Source organism: Ursus americanus, chromosome 6 (assembly GCF_024610735.1).
Source record: "Ursus americanus isolate L20-20 chromosome 6, mUrsAme1.1.p, whole genome shotgun sequence".
NCBI classification, from domain to species: domain Eukaryota; kingdom Metazoa; phylum Chordata; class Mammalia; order Carnivora; family Ursidae; genus Ursus; species Ursus americanus.
In genome coordinates, this window is record NC_142132.1 from 80,665,427 (window position 1) to 80,689,351 (window position 23,925).

The 23,925-nt window shown below is 38.8% G+C and overlaps 1 protein-coding gene across 4 annotated transcripts in view; it reads right to left on the reverse strand.

Annotated features, from left to right (window-relative positions):
- Positions 1–23,925, reverse strand: part of CHRM3 (cholinergic receptor muscarinic 3) — a 474,740-nt gene that overhangs the window by 205,579 nt on the left and 245,236 nt on the right. For 3 of the 4 annotated variants that reach the window (XR_015724882.1, XM_087863158.1, XM_087863157.1), the window contains exon 4: positions 18,327–18,426. The gene's annotated coding sequence lies outside the window, so the exon portion shown is untranslated. Of the gene's footprint in view, positions 1–11,577; positions 18,427–23,925 lie in introns of those variants that run through there. The other variant, XR_006780532.2, reaches the window with a different exon arrangement.

Consider the following 23,925-nt stretch of genomic DNA (forward strand, 5'->3'; position numbering starts at 1 on the left):
CTGTAACATGGCTTACTGTCATTTATGGATTGGCCAGAGGCTAGCCCATCTTTTATTAATATTGGAAAAATAATCCCCACTATGTATGAAATCAAAGGAAACCCTGTAAGTTTATCTCCTGATCTGTTCACTAAAATGTTAAACAGGTCTGATTTAAAGGGTGTTCTGATGCTTCCCACAAATGGCATAACCCAAGCCTGTTTTCGCTCTAATGAGAAATGGTCGAAGGTGGACATGCCCTGAGCTTTATCTTACCGTCCTCCTCTTGCTCCCACTATCCATGACTCCCCCAGCCCTTCACCTCTCCAGAGATACTCATCAGAAAAGTCTTCTCTAATTTTCTTAGGTTTCTCTAATTAAAGCCAGCTGGAGACAAATGAGATTATGAGAGTCAAGCAGCAAACTTTCTTCGTATGTGTCTACTCAGGTTACCATAACCAAATGCTATCGACCAGGTGGCTCAGAAATACAGACAGCTCACAGTTCTGGAGGCTAGGGAAGTCCAAGATGAAGGTTCTGGAAGATTTGATTCTTGGTGGGGGGATCAGGAGGGGAGAGATATGCTTTGTTTTGTTTTTATAAGGTCACCAATCCTATGGGATCCTTATGATCTCATGTAACCTTAATTATCTTCTAAAAGCCCTATCTCAAAATAAAATCACATGGGGGGTTAAGGCTTCAACACATGAATTTGGGGGCACACAATGTAATCCACAGTGCTCTCTAAAGCTATTGTACCCTTGTGACCAAAAAGGAAGTGGTCTCTGTTTTGAACTATCGGGCCATGGTGCTGTAGACAGCTAAGGGTAGCAATCACAATGCTTTCCTTACAAATCTGTGTGAAGAAAACATGGGGCAAACAGAGGTGTGCATGAACACAGAGCAACAATATGCATGCTGCACACCCTCTGATGACTGGTTTCTACTCCTGAATGCACTGAAGACTTTCTCTGGAGTGCTGAAGGAATTCACAGAAGTGGTTAGAAAAGACTAAGGAGTCAATCTGAGGACAGAACTGACTGAAATCCAGATAGACGAAAACACATCTTCTCTACACTCCAATTCCTTGAACAATTAGACTTCACAATCTTCTGGCTCCCACGCCTGCTATTTCCAAGTTTCACTGTCAAGCAATCATTTTCTTCCTGAAGTGTGAAAGCCTTTGTGCCTCGTGGCTGTCGGTTTGGTCCTGCAGAAAGAACGCAGGCAAGACCACTATCTCCTCTTAAGGAGCTGTTGGCGAGTTTAAAGATCGTTGAAGTCCTTCTTGAGAAGCTATTTGGTTTTCTTAACTGTTCCTGATTTTTGTTCCGTTACTCATCTTCGTGATTATCCTTTAAATCCTTTTCAAATTCTCCATGCTCCTCTTGAGTTATGGAACCAATGTACTCATTAGGGTCTCATCAGTATTGAGCATAACAGCGGGATTAGCTCGCTATTTTTGAAAATAGCTGGCAGCATTGCCAAACAGAGAGGCACGACAGTTCTTAGCTCACCTCAACTGCTATTTCTTATTTTGTCTCTTTTTGTCTTATTTTGTCTTTCAAAATTTTAACTAACCCCAGGCCTTCAATTATTTTGAATTATTATTAATTATTTTGGGTTATTTTGAAAATTACCTCTAACTAGAGTTTAAATTCCAGAACGCTGATTCTGGAACTCCATAGACATGCTGCCCCCTGTAGAATCACTTGGAATCAGCACATACAAAACGCTCTGGAAGACAAAGGGCAACATCAACAAGGCGGGTTTCTTCAAAAGACAGACGCCCCATTGTTTTTTTTTCCTTGCCTGACTAATTCCAGTCTCTGAACGTTTATCTGGAAGATGTACTTGTTTTGCTCAAGATGCCTAAGAAAGAGACCACCTTTCAGACTCAAGAGAAAAAAGCCTGGAACAGATTCCAGGAAACTAGCCCAGGGGGAATGGACATAAGATCCTGGTGACATCTGAATTTGCTAATTCATTTGGAGATACTTTTGTCCCCTAAGGTCTCTTGCCTCAGGATCCTTGTCAAAACACTGAAATAGGTACCCTTTGATTTTATTATTTCACAACTGATCTTTCTAGACACTCGGTCTTGGGGGGGAAATCCCCAAATGATGTGCCTTGGGGAGCTGTAAACCCTGAATCTAAAAGTGGACATTCTATTTCACAACAGAATATGGAGAGAACCATTCAATGCACTGGTCCTACGCACACCCAAATTAGGAGACATCAGCGTGACTGAACAGAAAAGGCGAATGCAACATAAAACATTTAGAGTTCACTTAAAATCATGATTGACTATCTTCTCCCTAGGAACAATATTTTAAAACTTAAAATGGATGAATTACTGTATGATGAGATCCCCAAGTGGACATGAGGGACAGGAATTAATGTCACTCTAATCTATCTTCAGATAATTGCTTAGTAGTTACTCCTGCAAGCTGACATTTTATTTAAATTAAACCGAATACATGGACTATATTATCTATGTGTCTTGGCTAAATGATGAAAAGCTTGAAGCCTCTGACCTTTAAAATAATTTCTTTTCTTTTCCTTTTTTTTGGTCAGAGTTGGGAAAATTTTCTAAAAACATGTTAAGGAAGGTAAAATTCTTTGAGCAAACACAAGGCATATCCACCGCATTTAAGAAAAATTAGTCTTTGAAAGTTCTTAATCACATTTACTAATGCTTCTCTTTACAAGTCTGATGAGCTCTTCCTACAAGTTTAAAATGAAATCCAACTGCTTCCTGACGATCTTGAGTCAGCCCTTCAAGCCCCTCACTGCCCAACTCCTGATCTGCTACCCGATCAGGACGATCTCAGGGCTTCTCCAACCCCTGAGTGGTTTCCTCCAGTTGAGCAGCAAGGGCTCATCCTTAACAACTCCCATCCTAGCCTGGCAAATTTTCCTTTAGATCTTTTGGTCTCATCTAGAGACCATTCTGTAACCAAAGGTTTCTGCTTTCTGCTACTCTTAGCTGGTGTCCAAACAATGTAATTAATTCAACTTTGGATACTTCATAGCTTGTCATCAACTCTCTGGATTCCTTTTTCTTAGATTACTATATATAAAATACTATACATAAAATTACTATATTACTATTTATATATATATAAAATTACTATATATATAACATAGTAACATATATAAATAACTATAGTATTTTATGTAGTAATATATATATAAATAGTAATATAAAGAGAGAGTAATATATATAATACATATAATATAATATATAGAGAGTAATATATATTATAGTAATATATAGTAATATATATATAAATAAATACCCTATATATATAAATGTAGGAATATAACTATATATATGTGTGTGCTTAGGTATTTTGTTACAAGCAGATGAACTAGAGATAAACATATATTTAAAAACTACCAGCCACTACATGTCATACAAACATTATGAATTTTTAGGAATACTAACACAAATAACCATATGCAACTCTTAAATAATGATCCTTTCCCAAAGCAGACAAAATAATCTACTGTGAATTTCCATATAAGGGGTAATTTTTTGAGAAAAACAGTCCTATTTTTAAGTCATTTTTTTTTCTTAAGATGAGAAAGTACTTTTGCATGAAATATGCTCAATTTATGTTAATACAGCCCCTTCTTTTGGTGCCTTGCTGGGATCAACGTAGGAATTTCAAGTATTACATGTCCAAAAACTTGCTCTCACATTAAGTTGGAGAGACAAATTGGGTTACAAATCCATGGCATTCCGGATGTTAGGGCAAAAAGGAAAAGAGAACTGAAGAAAAAGAGAACTCTGCCCACCAGCACCTTGTCTCCCTCTGAGGGTGAGGTGACCCTTTGAATATGTTCTAGAACCGTGCTTAGAAACATCAACATCCCTGGGATTCTTCTCTCTTTCACTTTAGATACTCTTGTTTCCAGGTATTGAACTGACATATAGCAATATGAAAGAACCCCAAATCTTCTCCAACTAGACAACTCCCTCATGTCCCTCCCAAATATTCCACTAGGAGTTCATCTAGGCACCTCCTATTTTTCATGTTCAAACCCTAACTCATGACCTCCCCTCCACAAAATTGGCCTCCTACTCCATATCTTACCTCTGTGAATGACACTGAAACTGCTCTTTGCACACCTGTATCCATTCTCCCTGCTTTTGTAAGAATAAGCCCCTTAGACTCTCAGCTGGTTACAAGGAGACCTTCTTTATAGCTGGGCCTGGCTGTGCAAGAAAGAGAAATGTTCATGTCTACTCCTCCCCTGTAAATTATCGATGGATTGCACCTCTTCCCCCATCAATTCTTCACGGAAAAGCCAGAATGATCCTTCTATAAAATCCTTAGATTATGTAACTCCTTTGCTCAAAATCTTCCAAAGGCTGCGCAGGTCACCTCATCTAGCATTCAAGGTCCTACGGTAGTCTACTTGGCCTTGCATGATCTGCTCCTCATCCACCACTTTCTGATTTGATTCCATTTTCTCACGGTTTTCCTACTCTCTATCCCAGGCTCCTGGCTCCTCCCTGTCTCTCCTCAACACCTCCAACATGCTCTTACCTCAAGACCTTTGCTGATGCTGTTCCCTTGCCCTGCCTTCTTCTGGTCTCTCTTCCAATATGATCTTACTAAAAAGGAGTTCTTGAACACTCTCTTTAAAAGAACTCTGCACCACACCTCTTTCCCATCAAGATTCTCTGTTGTCCTAACATGCTTATTAAGCCTGGTCTCCCTGGACACTCAACATTTGCATGTGTATCTCTGTACTTTCTATCTGCTGCTGCTGTAACATGACCTCCAAAAAGGGACCACTTTTTTCTTATTCGCCGTCACAGCCTTAGTACCTAAGGATGTCTTACACAAAGTATGTAGTCAGTAAATATCTCAGTTTTAAGATCTCTCAGAAAGAGGAAACAGAAGACATAGTGCAAGGCTGATGAAGTACAGGGCATTCCAAATACAAACTAATTTTACAGTTGGGGACCGATTTTATGCTTTGTAACACGCAGCATTATCAAAAATCTAATTTATAAGCCCTGCTATTTTACAATTCTTTCCACTCTCATTTAAAAAAAATTCTAATCAGAGAAATTTACATTTTTATTCATGTTCTTATCACCCTTTTATGCAAATGTTTACTTAGCCTATGTCTGAATGTAAATCTTTCTGTGCACAAAGCAAGTGCTGGAAACTAAGGCAACGATTGGTTCCATTAATATTTTATTACTCGTCATTCCTCCTGCATCTTAAATTTGTGAAACTTCAATTAGATCCTCACCTGAAAAAAAATTAACTGAGAAAAATCTCATTCTGTGCCAAAACAAATTAGTAACATTCAAGCAAATCACATTTTCATGAAACTGTTATTAAAAATTCTCGTGGAGAGAATTAAAGAGGTTTACGTCATTTTAAAACAAACCAGGAGTAATATCTATCTATCTATTATCTATCTATCTATCATCTATCTTTTCTCTTTATAATATAAATATATCTTCCAGAATATCTTTTAATTACTATCTTCAATCTTTGGTTTTTGAGTTAAATCCTTATTTTTTTAAGATTTTATTTTTTAAGTAATCTTTATACCCACTGTGGCACTCGAACTTACAACCCCAAGATCAAGATTTGCATGGCCCTCCAACTGAGTCATCCAGGGGTTCCCATGGTTTTTTATTTAAATCTTGAATTGTGATGTTCTATGGTGAATTTATCATAATACTGGGATCAAAGTGATATATATTTCAATAAGCAAGACAAGAAAATAAATAAAGCTGCAGTTCAAGCTTAAACTATCCTAAGATGATTTAAAAGAATACAGATCCCTCAAAAGTACCACTATCAACACTTTGTCCCTGAATTTGAGTTACACATTACATATAAACAGCGATGCTTTGACTTTCTTTTTTTTTTTAAAGATTTTATTTATTTATTTGACAGAGATAGAGACAGCCAGCGAGAGAGGGAACACAAGCAGGGAGAGTGGGAGAGGAAGAAGCAGGCTCATAGCGGAGGAGCCTGATGTGGGGCTCGATCCCACAACGCCGGGATCATGCCCGGAGCCGAAGGCGCCCCGATGCTTTGACTTTCTATTCATTTAGTACACAGCAACAGTCTTATTATTTCAATTAGAGTGTTAAGAAAAAGATAAATATTTTTAAAATATTGAGAGGACAAAGTCCAGTTGTTTATAAGCAAGAAAAGGAAAAGAAAAAAAGGAAGGGAAGAATTTTAGAGTGAATATAGAAAAGAAGAACACGATGAGACCTAAGGTGAAAAAACCTACCCAAAGGCATATGTTCTTTCCGAAATTTTAGTGCAAAATAATAATAATAATAATAATAACAATAATAATTTCTTAAAACTTGAAAATGTTTTTATTAACACTTAATTCTAGTTATTCAAGTTCATCCATTTGCTCATTCAGTTATTAAATATATATTGAGGGTCTATACCAGGCACTCTCTTACATCAATTAAGACAGGATTCTTGCCCTTGGGATGTGAGAGCAACACACCTTCAGCAAAAAGAGTACTTTCTGCTCTACGAGTGTGTCTCGAAGTCTCTTACTGTGCTCATCCCCGACTTTAATTCCCTACAAGAATGCTTACGATCTCTGAATTGTCAAATTTTTCTTTACATGCATTAATACCCAATTTTCTGGAGTGCTTACTGTGTTTCAGAGCGTTGACAATGCAAAGATAGATCCCTCAGGCTCACCAGGAGCTCAGGGCTGGAGTCTGTGTGGGTGTGGGCTTGAGGGAAGCCCTCATTCTGGCACTCCAAGGCTGCGTGACCTGGAGTCAAATACTTCCCAATTGCTTCAGACATGGCTTTTCCTTCTCTATCCCTCCCTTTGACATAAAATTGAAATATGTATTTTTTTAATTTTAAAAAAGATTTTATTTACTTAATTGAGAGAGAGAGAGGGAGGGAGGGAGGGGGAGAGAATGAGCCGGGGGTGGGGCAGAGGGAGAAGCAGGCTCCCTGCTCAACACAGGTCTCTATCCCAGGACCCCGAGATCAGGACAGGAGCCGAAAGCAGATGCTTAACTGACTGAGCCACCCAGGAGCCCCTCAAGTTGAACTCCTAAAGGCCTTTGTGAGGTCTAAATTAAAATCACCATTCTCTGAACTCTAACCTGCACAGGCATGGAGAAAGCCCTTTATACACCTCATCCCGCAGAATCTTTTCAACAGTCTGTCTGTAAAGTGGGCCTGATTACCCTCCTAGGCAGAATGGGAAAGCAGAGGCTAAGATAAGCCAGAAAACAAGGAGACTCCATTGGCCCAGAGCTGCTGGGTGCAAAGCTTATGCCCAAAACCACCAACCACATTATGCTACTTACTTACTTACTATGGAAGTACTTTTTTTTAAATCACAGATACATCAACATGCAATATCTTTAGTTTTAAACGAAGATGGGCACATGTACCAATAAAAATGTACAAATACAAATATCCACTTAGTGGACTTGAATAATCTTAGCATTAAAATACAGAGCATATACAACATTAAATTTTGTATTGATAATGCAGTTTGAATACAGTTAAAAAATAGTCATTAAATCTCTGCTGAAAACCGGTATGGTAAAATATTTTGGGGGAAAAAACCATGACAATGTTTCTAAGTTACTGGGAAATACACATATATATATATGCATTATACCTATACCTTTATTTGTATTATATATAATACAAATATAATACATATAATTTATATATATTATATAAACTTTATAAATATAAAAATTTATATATCAAATTACATATAAACATATATTTCTATATTCATAAATTTTATGAATTATATAATTTATAAAGTTATATGAATATATTTATATTTTTATATTTTGTATATTATTTTAATTTATATTTTATATTTTATTGAAATATATAATATATAATACATTAATTATATACATTATTAGTTATACACTAACATATTTATATTAGCTCCTTCTGCACATAAATTGATGAAAAACTCTGATATATTGAATAGTAAAAGAAAGTCTCAAAACTCCCCAATTTTTTTTCCCCGAGACTGGCAACTACCTCAAGAGCAGAGTCTCATACATCACTGTAAAACATTCAGTCCGGCAGGATGCATCCATCACAGTGGTATTTGATGGTGATAAGAACATACTTATATAGTCAAATGCATATACTTCTTGGGTGTACTTGGTTAAAATATGTCATATTTCTTTTAGTAAAGGTAGGTTTTTTTCTGATTTTGTGACAAGAAGATCACAAACTTGTTAAATTTGTTCAATGAAATGTAAAAGGAATGGCTTTAACTATGTAGTGAACTGATTTCTTAAAAGCATATCTAAGTATCAGTATGAACTAATTTACTCAGGAAGACCACGTCATAACAATACTATGTGATGTTGCCCTGGAATATTCCTGCTCATAAAGCACAGTGACGAATCATCTCTGATCCCAGGACCACTGTACACAGGTAACATCATCTTCCCTTAGAAGGAGTTTATTAACAAATAAATTTAAAGTCCTAGGTCAAATATAAAACTTGTAAATACTTTCTAAGCATAAGTGAGTCAATTAATTATTTGGGGGCATTAGAGGACACATTTTACATCTCATTAATTTTCAAAAAATATTACTATGATTATTAAAATTTAGCATAAATAAAATAATGATGTTGCAGGTAATCTGGCACATATTAGACAATCAACACAAATCTACTGAATGAATGGATGACATCTGACCACAAGTGATGGCTTTTTTTCTTGAGACCATTCTAATATCTTAAATTTTTCCCAACTGCTTATGTTAGTATACGAGCCGCCAAAGTGAGCACTAAATACTCATGTTAAAAATTGTGAAGAAACTGAATGACACTACATCTTATAAAATGTGTTAATGTCTTAGGAGCTAGGTACACTACATTTTTTTTCGATCTGAACTTCTTCCCAACTGAAAAAATGGTGGAGGGTAAAAGCTCAAGTTAATGAAACTCGCTGCTAATCTTTTTGGATGCTCCCAAATGTTGGGCAAATTGATGTACTGAATCATTTCCCTAGCTGCAAGGGAATGATAAACCAAGAGGGATTCAGGGATCACTTCGCATTTATTCAACAATAAAGCATCTAGAAGTGGCCACTTTGTACTGCCACGAGGAACACTGTGATGACTAGGATAGGTGTGTCGTCAAGGAAGACACAGTCTGAAGGGGAATGATCGAGGATATCAGTAAGCTACAATGTGGGGTGGTCAGTGCTGGGTCACTATGAAGGAAGGGTTCTGGGGAACGAGCAGGTGAACCTTACTTTGCCTAGGGGAGATGAACAAGACATGTGGAAAGGCATCAATGAACAAGGGAGATTTAATCCGGGTCTTGAGAGGAATGTGTATGTGGTGGGAAAGGGAGGTCAGCGTACTGCAGGCAGAATGAACGGCATGTGCAAGCACAGTGGCTGGATAATCCCCAGGAAATAGTAAGACACCAGAGTAGAGGAACTTATGTAGGATTGATGGAAGGAAGCTTGCATAAAAACTCTGCCATTTCAGGGTGAGTTTGTAGGACAGGTGCTTAGAGGCACCTTGGAGTCCACAGTTTTTAAGGTAGAAGAGTAACATTATGCAGTCCATTTAAAAACATATAGATTATTCTGGGATCAGTGCTGAGGAAGGACTGGAGTGAGGTAAAACTGGTGGCAGACAGATAATGGAGGAAATTATTGGAAAGGACATTAGAGTCATTCAGTTGCAGCGATGCAGACATGCAGGACAATGGGGGAGGGGTAAGTCAAAGACAGAACACAAGGCGAAGAGCGAGCTAGCAAGACCCAGACTATGGGGGAAGCAAAGCAGAAGGCTTTGTTATTGCTTTTGTCTGTACCGCTAGGGTGAGCATATGGAATACAGAGGACTACTGGTTACAACTCCCCCCCACACACACACTTTTTTTTTTTGAGAAAGCCAATGAAATGACAAGTGAGGAGCTCATAGAATATTTAGAAGAACTTGCTTGTAGTAGATACTCTTTTATTCCTCACTGCAATCCCAGGAGGAACATACTACTATTTTCATTTTTAGAGATAAAGAGATCAAAGGTCAGAGAAGTGAAGTGTCTTTTCTCCGGTTGTCGAGCCATCCAGCTCCAGGCTGGGGTTCCATGAGTGGTACAACTGAAATGCAGATGTGGAGTAAGACAGAGCCCCCGAACATATAGTGGGTCAGGGCATTTCTTTGAGCTTCCAAGCCGTGGCATCAGAAAAAGGGGTAGGCAGAGAGTAAAGAACAAAAAAGTCCAGTGAAATGCTAGGTGAGGTTGGAACACAAGGAGGCTGTGTCCAAAAGGATGAATCAAAAGGGGAACAGCCTGTTTTAGGAAACTGATTTCAACTCAAATTAGAAGCTGAGGGCACCTGGGTGGCTCAGTTGGTGAAGTATCTGCCTTCGGTTCAGGTCATGATCTTAGGGTCCTGGGATCGAGTCCCAGATCGGGCTCCCTGCTTGGCGGGAGTCTGCTTCTCTCTTGGCCCCTCCCCCAGCTTGTATGCACTCGCTTGAGCGCTCTCTCTCTCTCTCTCTCTCAAAAATAAGTAAATAAAAAATCTTCAGGAAAAAAAAAGAGTTGAGCCTGAAATGGAGATGGACTACCTCAGAGTGTGTTTCCGCCAGAAAGGTGTGCCCTTCTTGAGGGCAGACAGCATGTCCTGTATTTAAAAGGAAGGAGAAAATCTTCCTTTCATACAGGTTTCCACACGGGTCTCTAGGCTCCATCAGCAAAGCCTTCCTCTCCCTGACGCTGCTTCTCAGCCTCCAGACTCCCTCTCCCCGGGGTCCCTGTCAAGAGTCACACTCCCTGCACACTTTCCTTTCTTAGGTACATCTGTATCCTTTCCCTAATTGCTCAGTACGCACCACAAGTCCCTTTATTAGAGGAGAGTTTCTCCACCTTGGCACTATGGACGTTTTCTTCTGGATAATTCCTTGCTGGGTGACAGGGGCATCCTGTGCATTGTGGGAAGTTTGCATCATTGCTGGCCTCAGCCCACCAGATGCCAGGAATGCTTCCCCTCGGTTGTGACAAACAAATATGGCTCCAGAAATTGCCCAATGTCCCAAAGGGGGCAAAATCACCCTTATTGAGAAGCACTGATATCCAGGACAGGGTTTTGCACCAAGAAAGCAAGAGTTCTGGTTATCATGGGTTATCCTTCTTACTAAGTAGATGGGAATTACTTGTGACATAGTTTTACTCTAATACACCTTTTTTAGTTACATGTAAAGTGAGGATATTACCTATCACACAGGGCTGCTTTGAAGGTGATATCAGATAATCCGAAGTAATGATATGCATTAGGGAACCTACACAGGGACTGGACCATAGCAGTGCCTGGTAAACGTGAAATAGTCCAGCAGATTAAAGGTGATATTCAAGTGTTAACTGCTTTGCATTAAAATAATCAATTTAATTTAAAGTGATCTTTATAAGTTTAAAAAACATCCCAGAAAGACACCTTTCAGTACCAGCATGTTAACCTTCTGTTTACAACTTGGAGACAAATTTATCTTTTATTCTAAATAGGAAGAACCTATATTGCAACCCGAAGTTAAAAATATGCTCAAAGTGAAAAAAAAAAAAGGCTGTTAGAAAAAAAAGAATATGCTTAAAGTCATAGATAACTAGTGGAAGAAGAATATAAATGTGAGATTTTGGCCGCTCATTACTTGGTACTACTTGCCCTGCTGCTTTACTACATTGCGTAGGCTATAATGCAGCATTTGGAAATAAGTTATGCATCAACATGGAAGAGGGGTGTTTTACTGATGATTCATTCTTTTTTATGGATTTATTTCCATTGGTTTTTCCATATTGGAAATAGTCTTGTCAATCTTTAAGGCCAGAATTCAGGCATAGGGATTCCTAAGTCTCTTTATCTTATACATAATATTTCCTGCAAAATATGTGATTTCCTTTTTTTCCTTTCTTCTTTTTTACAGATTTATTATTTTAGAAAGAGAGAGAGAGCATGCAGCCAGGGGGTGGGGTGGAGTGGGGAGCAGAGGGAGAGGGAGAGAGAATCTCAAGCAGACTCCATGCTGAGTGCACAGCTCAACACGGAGTTGGATCCCAGGACCCTGAGATCAGGACCTGAGCCAAAATCAGAAGTGGGATGCTTAACTGAATGAGCCACCAAGGCGCCCCATTTTTTTTCTTTCTAAAATGATCGGGGGTGCCTGGGTAGCTCAGTTGGTGAAGCGTCTGCCTTCAGCTCAGGTCATGATCCCAGAGTTCTGGGATAGAGTCCTGCGTCGGGCTCCCGAGTCTGCTTCTCCCTCTGCCCCTCACCCAACTCTTGTGCTCTCTCTCACTCTCTCCCAAATAATAAATAAAGTCTTAAAAAAATAAAATGATCAAATTGTGTACCGTGCGCCTATGAGAATTGATCACAAGAATTTTCATATTGCAACTGCAATAGATTTGATAGAAGCTTTTAAAAGGGGTGGATTTCAAGAACAAGGCAATGCCATAAAGTTTGTGCCATTAATATAAGAAGGTGTTGTCTGGTAAAATAAGTAGCAGTTTACTAGTCTTTGTCGAATTAGCCTACTCAAAATAAATAAATAAATACCCGTTCGTTTTTTTTCTTTTTTCAAAAGCTTAAAGAGTAACAAAATTAAAAATATGTATATCCGGCAGTAGCCAATATAATAAAAACCGTGTTATGCAAGCACAGGATTTTATGCCAAATGAAATAAACTGAAGAATTTGAAACAATAAAAGTATCTCCACTTTTGTGAGAACCTAGACAGCAATGTTGAAACCATAGCTTCAACTCGATTCCATAAAACATCATTTGAAATTTAATGCCGACAGGGGCGCCTGGCTGGTTTTGTCAGCGGAGCGTGGGGCTCTTGATCTCGGGGTTCTGGGTTGGAGCCCCACACGAGTGTAGAGGTTACTTAAAAATAAAATCTTAAAAAAAAATTTAATGCTGACAGTGGTAGAGAACAGAAGACAAAATCAAGACCTCTGAGACCACTGAGGCCAATGGAATTCAACATACAAAATCCTGACTTCAATGGACTTCTTTCAACCATTAGCTGAAACATGACTTCAAATATAAACAGATGCTGAAGATTCATACCCGTGGTTCAGGACAGTGTATCTCGTTCCTATTACTGTGATGCTTCCATCCGAATTCAATGGTCCCACAGTAGCAGAAACATTCTACTCCCATCGGTGTGTAATTTCTCTTTCTACAGAATACGTATGTTAATGTTAGGCAGTACTTGCTTTTCATGAGAATCTTTTTTTTTTTTCCCCAGATAACAAAATTGCCTGACTAAATATTGCTTTAGCTGCCAGGAAATTCAGAGTCAAGCCTAAGGTTCAACAGTAGCAACTGCTGGTCCCTTGGGTTTGCCTCTTGTGACTGATATTTATGTCTCTCTTGGTTCTCTGCCTTTATTTATATATTGTTCTTGCCCTAATTTTTCCATTTTGTTTGTAATTTATTTTATTCTTGTGCTAACACACTTAAATCTTTTTCTTTTTTTTTTTTGGTAAAAACAGCATAGTACAGATAGATATATAAAAACAAGTGAATAGTAGAAGAAAATGGTTTAGAAAATTAATAATGTAAAGAAAAATATGTTTGAGCATTGGCAAGACCAAGTTAAATATGGAAGTTCTTGATTTCAAAATACTTGTAATCAAAGTTATCATCAATCATATTATTAGGATTCTGATGAAGCAAAATGGTTTGTTTTAAAGTCTCAACGATATGGGAATATGATTTAGGAACTCTAAATATATGAAATTATTTAATTCCCAGGCACTGTGTGATACAACGAATGCAATCTAGTTTCAAAGTGAAGTTTCACAGCTACTGAGAATAATCACTTCATGTATCAAGGGCTTCTAGTGTTGTGAAGACATTGTATCCATTTGGACCATCTACTTGGATGCATCAGAATCTACTCAAATTGTTCACTAGAGCATGTCTTTCTTTACCAGACTAGTATTTATAGCCATTCTGTAGTAAACCTTTTCATGGTTGTCCACATGACTGTAGCAAAGTTTTGAAAGATAAGGCACCTCTGTTAGGCATTTTTAGACTAGAAAACTCCTCAACATGGCAGGGGGAAAAATTACAGATGAAAATATTGGTGAAGAAGAAGGAAGTGAACAGCCATGGCCTTAATAATGTCAGGATGATCTGCTAACCAAAATATGAGCTTTCTTGGCCCTTTGACTTTGTCATAATCCTTTAAAAATGATGTCCATCTCTCTGCTTCGGCAGAGCACATCAGATACAGTCTCTGATCTGATGAATTACCGTTTTCATTGCTCGTTATTTCATGTGTGTAGTTCACTGGCCAAGTCACTTCCTAGCTTGGGTATTTCATCTGCTTGTGTCTGAAAGTAAAATGCATTGGAATTACTCATTCCATAAACTCCACAAATATTTACTAACGTCTAATGTGGAGTCCAAACATGGAGGATATTGGAAGACTATATGTTTTGTTTCAAAATATTCACTCTCAAGAGTCAGCACGAGGTGCTGGGGGAATGACAGACATAAGAAAAAGTCCGATGCATTAGTAAATATCTGTGACAAACGTGGATTTTTGGAGCCGTTTGATGCATTAACGTAAAATAAGACAAGTATTCATGATGAACTCAGTGTTATCAAGCATCCATAGTGTGTCTGATCTATAACAAACATAGGATATATTTATGTTTTATATTCAATTTTTAAAGTTAATCTGGACCAACCGTATGTCAGTTTTAGAGAACCTCTTTGATTAAAGAGACATCATGACAAATGAAAAAAGTCATAGAAAATGCAAAGTGAAGTATGCTTAACCCAAGGTTCATTTCAGACACTATTAATTTCTCTCTCAATAGCTGTTTCATGTGGTGGCAATATGGTAGATTTTATAGAGATTTTAATCTTCCTCTGTCCAGAACCCAGAGACTAGGGGATATAAGGAATTCAGGGAAAAAATGGCTTTATATTATTTGAAAAGCTTTGCCTGTACTAATGTAAAACCCTAAAACATAAGGGGCGTCACTGCCTGAATCGTTTCAAAGATATTCTTAAAACAGCATGAAAAGAATCTGTTGGCCTTATTAAAGCTCCACTCACCACAGAGAATTCTACACGAGACCAACCCACCTTGAGCCCAAAAGGAAATGCATGAGCATCTCATTACTAAGCGCTGTCCTGTCCTGGGTCTCCGAGGATACTCAGTGTCTGTGTGTTTGTGTCTCTCTCTGTGCATTTTGTTCTCCTTTCCCCCCCCAAAATTAGCCTTTAGGAGAAAGCCTGAAATATCAACTGTTTTCTGAAATGAACTGCACAGGCATATTATTTGGGTAAATTAGGTCCCCAAACACACTTTAGCTTCATTGACGAAAATAATTTGAGGTAAAGAAGGTAGCTGTGCCACAGGCATTAATTCAACACCCAGGTAGCTGCACTGATAACCTCCCCACTGGTCTCCATTACCTGAACGTCAAGTGCACATTTTTGTTACGTTCTTAATGCATGCAGCTCCTTGAACTTTTTAATAATGTAAATGGTGACAGGCTCAAGGTTCTATGTGGAAGACAGCATGAGATAAAAGTTGATTATGCGGTGTCCAAGGGGTGTTGACACGGATCCAAGTTTCCACTCAGCAGAAAAGCAGCTTACATTTATTGGTTTCTTTAAAAATTCTGATTAAAATAGCATCGCTATCCTTCAGAGGGTGTCCTTTTTGATGAAACCATTTTGAGGACACCTTATCTTCTTCCCTTCCAATGGGAAGCACAACATCTATAGTTATGGGTGGTTACAGTCTAAAGGAAAGATTTCGGTGGCTGAAACAGTGGTCTATAAAGTCACTAGACAGTCACTATGAGCAAAAATGTCTCCACGACAGCTCAGATAAATATTGGATTTACATTATTTATTGGTGGAAAGAAAGGCTTATACAGCTGAGCTGCAGAAGAAAAGATCCTAGCTGTAACCATCACCTCCTCATCCAACAAATACATGCCCCTAATTCTGTTACTCTGTCTAAAAATGTACCAGTATCATCGTGTTTTGCTGGGTGAATCATGCAACTATGAAGGAGTGACATTTAATAAACTTTGGAGGCTGTGTCAAAAAATTAATCTTATAATAGTGTCACGGACAAATTACAAAATCTCTTTGCTCCTGATAGTGACGTGAGAATGGGTTGGGTGGCCATTTGTGGGAGACGTCAGTAACACTTGTGGCATCTGAGTCACTGCCTGGAGGGACAGGCAAGCAGAAGATCAGGCTGGAGCCCTGATATGTGGATGGAATACAACTGCCTTGGTATTTTCAGCTACAGCTTCCATGCCCTTTATCCCATTTGCTCCTGAAATTCACTGCCTCAGTAACTCGGTCTTTCAACAAAGCCTGAACTCAATCTTCATCCCACCAAAGCCTAAAGGATCACTAGCAGTTATCTTCATTACTGCTATTAGTACTGAAGAGGTGTAAGCAGGAATTGACCAGACATTTTCCTATTTATAAACAATCCCTCTGGCTGTTGGGCTAAGAGTGGATTGAATGGGGACCAGAATAGAAGCGAGAAGGTGATTTCAGGACTACTGCTGAACACTGGTGAGACAAGGAATTGATGGATGTCACTCGTACTGGGGGGTGACAATTGACACAGAGACGAATGAAGATTTCGGAGCAGTGGTTCTAAACCCCAACTGCACTTATGAGTCATTTGAAGAGCTTTTTAAAAATTTTGAAGCCCTAGCTCCACCCTCTGTGGTCTGGACTTAATTTTCGGGGTACAACCTGGGTGCCAACATCTCCTCACCCTGAGGGCTGAGAACACCCGAGTCTGGGCTAACACTAAAAGAACTTGGTGGGGTAGATGTGGAGAGCTTAAGTAGAGGGAATACTCTCTTGTATGGCAGCTCGATTTCTTAAATGAGTACTTGCTTTAATTGTAGAGCCGCTGACAGAGAAAGAGAAGACTGGAAGCCAGATTTTTATGTGAACTCACCTGGTTTTTTGATTTGGTAATGTTTAAACACACACACATATCAATTTTGTGTAGGCCACAAAACAAAACAAAACCCAGTAAAAAGAAACAAACGAAGATGGATCTGATGTGTAGGTGTCCAGCTGCAAATTCTGTTTAAATCAGGGAGTTAAACTCTAATTACGGATTTCAGACTCTCACAGAGCATAGGAGTGAAATTCTTTGGAGACTCTTGGAAACACAATCATTAATTGCTTGATCCTTCATTGAGAGTAAGGGTGACTTGGTATATTTGGTACACAGTAATTGTGAATTAATTCATTTTCTCCCTCCCTCCCTTCCAAGTTAAGTAATAACGCTTCCTAAAGAAACAAAAAAATTCTCCCGAGGTAGTGCGTTAAGTCATAAAGCTAGGTCCTCATATCTGATTAGCTCTCACGTCTGTGCTACTTCCCAAATGTGGTTTTCAGCACCTTTTTTTGAGGGGGGAGGGGAGTTGTTATAGAGTTTCAGTTTTGAAAATACAATTTATATAGGGAGACTTTTCTAAATTTTTTCCAGTATCTCAACAAAGCCTACCATATTCCTAATAATATTTTTAAAAGCTGAATACCAGAAGGCAATGAATCTTGTAATCAAGTATCCCTGAGTGATAACAAACCACACACACACACACAGTAGTCATCCGAGTAGTCTGAAATGGGTTACATCAAGAGTTACAAGACTCATATCTTATAAGAATCTAATTTTAGAACGTTTCCTTCAAGATAATTCATTATATAATAAAACTGTCAAATACTGTATATTTTGTTTCTTAAACCATATTTATATCATGATACACCAAGGGAGTAACTGGCACAAACCTCAGAGATCAAAGGATCATTAATTAATCCACATGTGTAGTTATTTAGTTCATAATTTCATATTCAGTTTTGTCTAAGCCTGGACTAATTTTTGGGAAAAAAGAAGTTCATACCTTTCTGTTAGAATCTTGAACTACAGATATTATACTCATAAACATACCAGAGGACCAGTCATATTCCATATACTTGATTTCCACAGAGTTGTAGAAAAATCTTATTATTTTCAGAATTATATGAGCATAGAATTTCCCCTTTCCTGGAATAAGTGTGTTCTTAATGTGTATTGATCACATATGAAAGAAAATAAAGGGGTCTTTAGGAGGCTTGTAAGTCACACTATAAACAAATATTTTAAGCATAAGAGACAAAGGTCATCTCTGACACGTAAATTTTACTCCCCAGAATGAAACAACAAGAATAACAGAAATGGTTCCTGCTGAATCATAAATACGATTCAAAACAACGGGTAAGCATATATGGACATTTTACATACCTATTCCAGGTAGGATCCTCAAACCAATCCAATTTATCAAGGACTCTGCTGTGTGCTGAATTTCTCTTGTAGAAAAGCAGGTGCCATGCCTCCACGAAATCTGAAAATCAAACAAATAAAGAAGGGGTAAATGAATCTAAATCAAAATAAAAGATGAAGGAGGATACTTGGATCACTGCACTGGAGAGAGCATTTTATTTATTTTTTTCCAGGTTTTATCCAGATAGAATTGATGCACACATCACTGTGTAAGTGTAAGGTGTCCAGCATAATGATTTAACTTACATATATTGTGAAACGATTACTGTTATGAGTTTAGTTAGCGTCCATTATCTCATACAGATACCGTGAAACAAAACAAAAGGAAAAATAATGATGAGAACTCTTAGGAAGTTTGTACCTTTCAATCACCCTTCTCCTATTCCTCCAGATGACATGTTAATTAAATGATAAATTTTATAAATAGAGTTTTTTGCCGGTATTTTCCACATATTCATCAAGAAACCCCTTTCTTCTGTAATACCTGTTAGCATCCTGCTGAATGAGTGATTCACATCTACTAATGGGGGAACAATGAGTTTGTGGAGCCTACCTCTTCAACAAATACCGCATCTTGCGGTCTCTGTCCTATGGTCCCACGTCCTCTGTCTGAAACTTCCAATAATTGGGAGTACTTTATTAGCTTCCCCCTTAAGATGCACACATAATGCATATATATTTGTATTACTTACAGAAAGCTGTGTTGAGTTTCCTTCCTAAGTTTTATAGCAAAAGAGCAAAGAATCCCTCTCCTAATTAATACAATTTATTTCATGGCAACAAGTATTTGACATTCACGCATCTTTTTTTTTTTTTAAGATTTTATTCATTTATTTGACAGAGAAAGAGGCAGCGAGAGAGGGAACACAAGCAGGGGGCATGGGAGAGGGAGAAGCAGGCTTCCCGCTGAACAGGGAGCCCGATGTGGGGCTCTATCCCAGAATGCTGGGATCATGACCTGAGCCGAAGGCAGACACTTAATGACTGAGCCACTCAAGCACCCCTCACGCATCATTTTGATCAATCTTTACCCAGTGAATGACTTGAACCAGATATTGGGTTGGGAACTAAGCAAAACTTGCTCTTGCCTTCAAAAAGCCTCAGTCCAGTCAAATGGAAGAGACCACAATGGATGCAGACCATCCAGTTACTTGCCCGACCACGGTACAGACAGGGTACAGAGGTGGGCATCACCAATCAGGAGGTCTTTCAGCCAAGTCTTGAATGCTGAGGAGGAAGGCGTCAGACAGACAAAGGGACATGGGGGCGGAGGGGAGGAGAAGGATATTCAAGCAGCATATTCAAACACAGGAAGCTGTGAGGGAGAATGGCATGTTCCAACAGCCGCCTTAATGGGCGTACAATAGTGTGAGGAAAATAGAACATACACAAACAAACGGCAGAACATCTTTTTACGGATTTCAATGACTGTAAATCAGCCTAACAGTACTAACAAAGACACCTACCCCAATAATTGTAGAGAATTTGAACTCTGTTCCAAAACCCTGTAGGCACATCTTGTTCTGGCTTCACAATCTCTCTGGAAGGCAGAACAGTGTAAGCTGACCTGCAAAGTGTGTTAGGGGAGACTGTGGTTGAGGGGCTTGCCCAAAGCATAAAGTAAGTCATGTAGGCTGAGGTGGAAGCTGGCGGCCAGTCCTCCGTTGGCCACAACAAGAGGCTCACGAGGCCAGGATTCATGAGCAAGTGTGTATGGTACGACGAACATTGTATGGCCGTTCCAGTCACTGATCTATTTCAAGGGCTTTCTTGCTGCACGCTGCTGAGTGGGTTCTGGGCACAACGACACTGTTTCTAGTATCACCCTTTCTGTTCCCAGCCTCACGAACGCAAGTGTGGGGCAGAAACACAAGATTGGGATTCCAAGTGCACGTTTTTTCACCTTGTGAGTTTGGATATTTTCAGTGCTAGGTGTCCATCTGTACGGCCACATTGCAGGCATAGTGGCTCCCGTGTGCTGCCCAGGCACAGTAGAGACACCAGTCATTCTGTCTAAACCCTGCTGTGATCCTCGAATTCCGTCTGTGGACTTAGTTACGTAGGAGCCGGTCTAAGGCTTGGTGGGTTTTTGCCGCAGAAATCGTCAGTATTTGAATAACTTTGCTGGTGCAGTGTATGGATGAAGGGCTTCGATGTGGGTAAGAAGTTAGAATTGTTGCATCCACTCAGGAGGAAAAGAGGCCAGCGCTCACTTGTAACATCTAAAAACGGGGAGAGTGGGCATGGAGATGGGGGAAAGCGGGTTTAGCAATGCAAAAATGAAGAAATCTGGTATGTGACACATAAAGAAAAGGCATATGTAAGTAATAAAAATCGAAAGGAGCCCATAGCATTCTCCAGAGGATGAGAAATAACAGTTGCTGAGGCTGGAAGACACTGCTGAGAACTTTTTCCCTTCTCCCTCCTCCCCCTTTTCTCTTTAATAAAATCCTGAAGTGAAACTGCTTAAAATACATCTTACTTAGTTTGATTTCTCATCATGAAGGCAAGAGACTGGAACATCTTCTGGTAGCCCCACCCCCGCCCCCGCCAATTGCCTTGCCCTCATGGAAGAGGATAGAAATTTATATTTTCAATGCTTTTCCAGTTGAGAAATTATACGCTTGTTAACAGGCTTTCTCAAACCTTATAATGTATTAGGAATTATTTTGGCTTTAAAGAGGAATATTTGCTTCGCAAGACAACTCCTGCTACAAAGGCCCTCAAGGTGGATACCAATCCCAGGCAACTGCTGAGCAATAATGCCTGGAAAGCAGATACTAGATGTAAGACAGACATAATCCAAATGATGGAATTAGCCAGAATGCAACATCTAGCAATTGTCTTGTCTTTCAACTGCTTGAGCAACTGCATCTGTTTCTATAGAAAGAGGCTTGTTGTTGGGTGAGATGCAACAGATAGAAGATTAAGCTAAAGCAGTACCCAAAACCAACAGAAAGAGTCAAATAAACAAATCAAACTATCTCTGAGAACCTAACGGAGGAAAACCTGGAAAAGAGACATTTAATGGAGAAACTGGCCTATACGCAGAATCCTAAAATGAGTAATTTATGGAAAAACAATTCTGTTGAGTGTATTATCCATTTGTTTGTGTGAACACTTGGTTAATTCATGGGGTCCAATAGATCTGACCTCAGTGCTTTGCAATATCACTCAGCACTTGCTGGCAGGACAGAGACAGTTCTCTAGAGAACGCTGACAGTGAGCCCCCAGGGATGTACATCCTGGAAGGACAAAGCAGCTTCTATGAAACTCTGTACCAAGAGAACGTGAATGCATCATCTGCATGAGAAGAAGTCAGGGCAAGGAGGGGGAAAAAGGAGATGAAGGAAGGAGAAACAGAGGGAAGAAGAAGTCATCATTCCCTGTGTGCTGCTAACACATGAGACATCAGTTAATTCACCAAATCATTTCAACAACTTTATGAAGCAGGCTTCACTGTCAGTAGTTCATAAATGAAGACATTATTATTATTTTTTTGAGAGGCTGACTGATAAGAAATGGCCTGAGTTGAAATCTGAACCTATGCTTGTCTGATATTTAAGTGATTTCCTTGATTAAGCCTAAGAGTAAGGCTTATGTGAAGCCATAAGAAACTTTAAAAATCTGAATCACAATGAAAGAAATACAAATAAATAAAAAAGTGACACAGATTATGGTAACTAAAATTATATATCATAAAATATAAATGCAGATGAGACTGTTGGGAAAACAACTGATAAACTCATACATTTCATATACAGACATGTACAGCCCACTGAACCCCCAATCTGACCTATACCTATATTAAGAGTCCCTAAATATTGTCAGATCCTTGGATTTAGTAATCTTACAGATTATCCCAAGGTAATAATTCAAAATTAGAAAATGGCATACTTAGGAAAATGTTCATTGCAGTCTTATTCATTATGGTGAATAATGGAAACAATTTGTGTATCCAATAGGGGAGAATCTAAGAAAATTTTGCTGTATTAACTCCACAGTATATTAAATAGCCATTAAAGTAATAAATAAGTAGCAATATGGAGAATGATAAAGAACGGTGTATATAAAATTGAATGTTCTGATTATAAGTAGGAACAAAATATATATGTGAGTAAATACTAGCTGGTGACGACAAAAAAGATAATAGTCGTAATAATAATACGGTAATAATACGGTAGAGTAGCTATGAACGCATTTAAGAAATCTTAATCCCCTTCACACTGTATAATTTAAAATTGTACTCATTTAAAGGATCCATTGAATTAAAATACAGACCCACAAATACAATATAGTTGGAGTATGTGTTCATATGGTTAAAGGGTTTCCAGCATCTACAATATTATGTCGTTACATCATTAACCATTTGATAGTGGAAGAAGGGGGAAGGAGATACACTTTGTATGATACCAGGATAAAATACACCCATTTTAACATAAGATGAAAATCAATTATTTTTATATTATGGCAGTTCATGGAAAATAAGATTGCAACATGAAGATTTGTTGACATAATTACCAGTGTATATGATTTTAAATGGCTCTATGACCAACAGTCTTTTTCACTATGTATTACAGCTTTCACCTTCTCCCCATCCCATTTTCTTTCTTTCTTTCTTTTTTTTTTAGAAGATTTTGTTTATTTGAGAGAGAGAGAGTTAGGGAGAGAGAGCACAAGCAGGGGGAGTGGCAGGCAGAGGGAGAGGGAGAAGTAGGATCCCCGCTGAGCAGGGAGCCTGATGTGGAACTTGATCTCAGGACCCTGGGATCATGACCTGAGCCGAAGGCAGACGCTTAACCGACTGAGCCACCCAGGCGCCCCTCTCCATCCAGAATTCTCCTGCTCCTTCATTTTCTGCTCTAAGATGTCACCCATGTCCCCAGCAAGGTCTCCTCCATCTCTGGGAAGACATTTTGTCTTTGGCCAGGCAAAAAGCAGCATTTGAAGAAACAACGAGTCTTTGGCTGCTTGCTTCTACCTCGTGTAAGACTGAGGGTGAACAAGACAAGGGTGCATCCTCTGTTTCTGAATATGGTGTCTTATTCATCTCTGTCCACTCTTGGTCTCATTCTTGGTTTTAGGCAGTAAACCCTAGCATTTGTTGCTCCATAGCAACCTGCCTTCTAGAAGTGAGATGAAAGTAGAGAAACTTCTTGGAAAGCAGAGGTGCTTCCTAAGGTTATAAATCTTACAAATCATTAGAAATTCACAAACCACATCCCTGCCCCTCCTGCTACAACATATTTATGCGTTTGTGTATAAAAAGAAACACAAAATTAAGTGTAATTCAGGTACCGTTCAGTCTTTTTTGGACAAGTCAGCATCTCTGTTTACCTTCTTGTTCATTCTAAAATTGTGTGTGCATGTGTGTGTGTTATGCAAAGTGGAAAGAGGTGTTTCCTCAATAAAGGTAGGAACAGAAAAAGGGTCTGTGTCTCCAGACATGACTTTTTCTATCTGCTCTGAACTGTGGGGCAGGGTTCCTTATCAATCTGCGTGCTCCTGGCATTGCTGACATTACAGTTAAATTCACCACTCGTAGGTATGCCATCTGCCT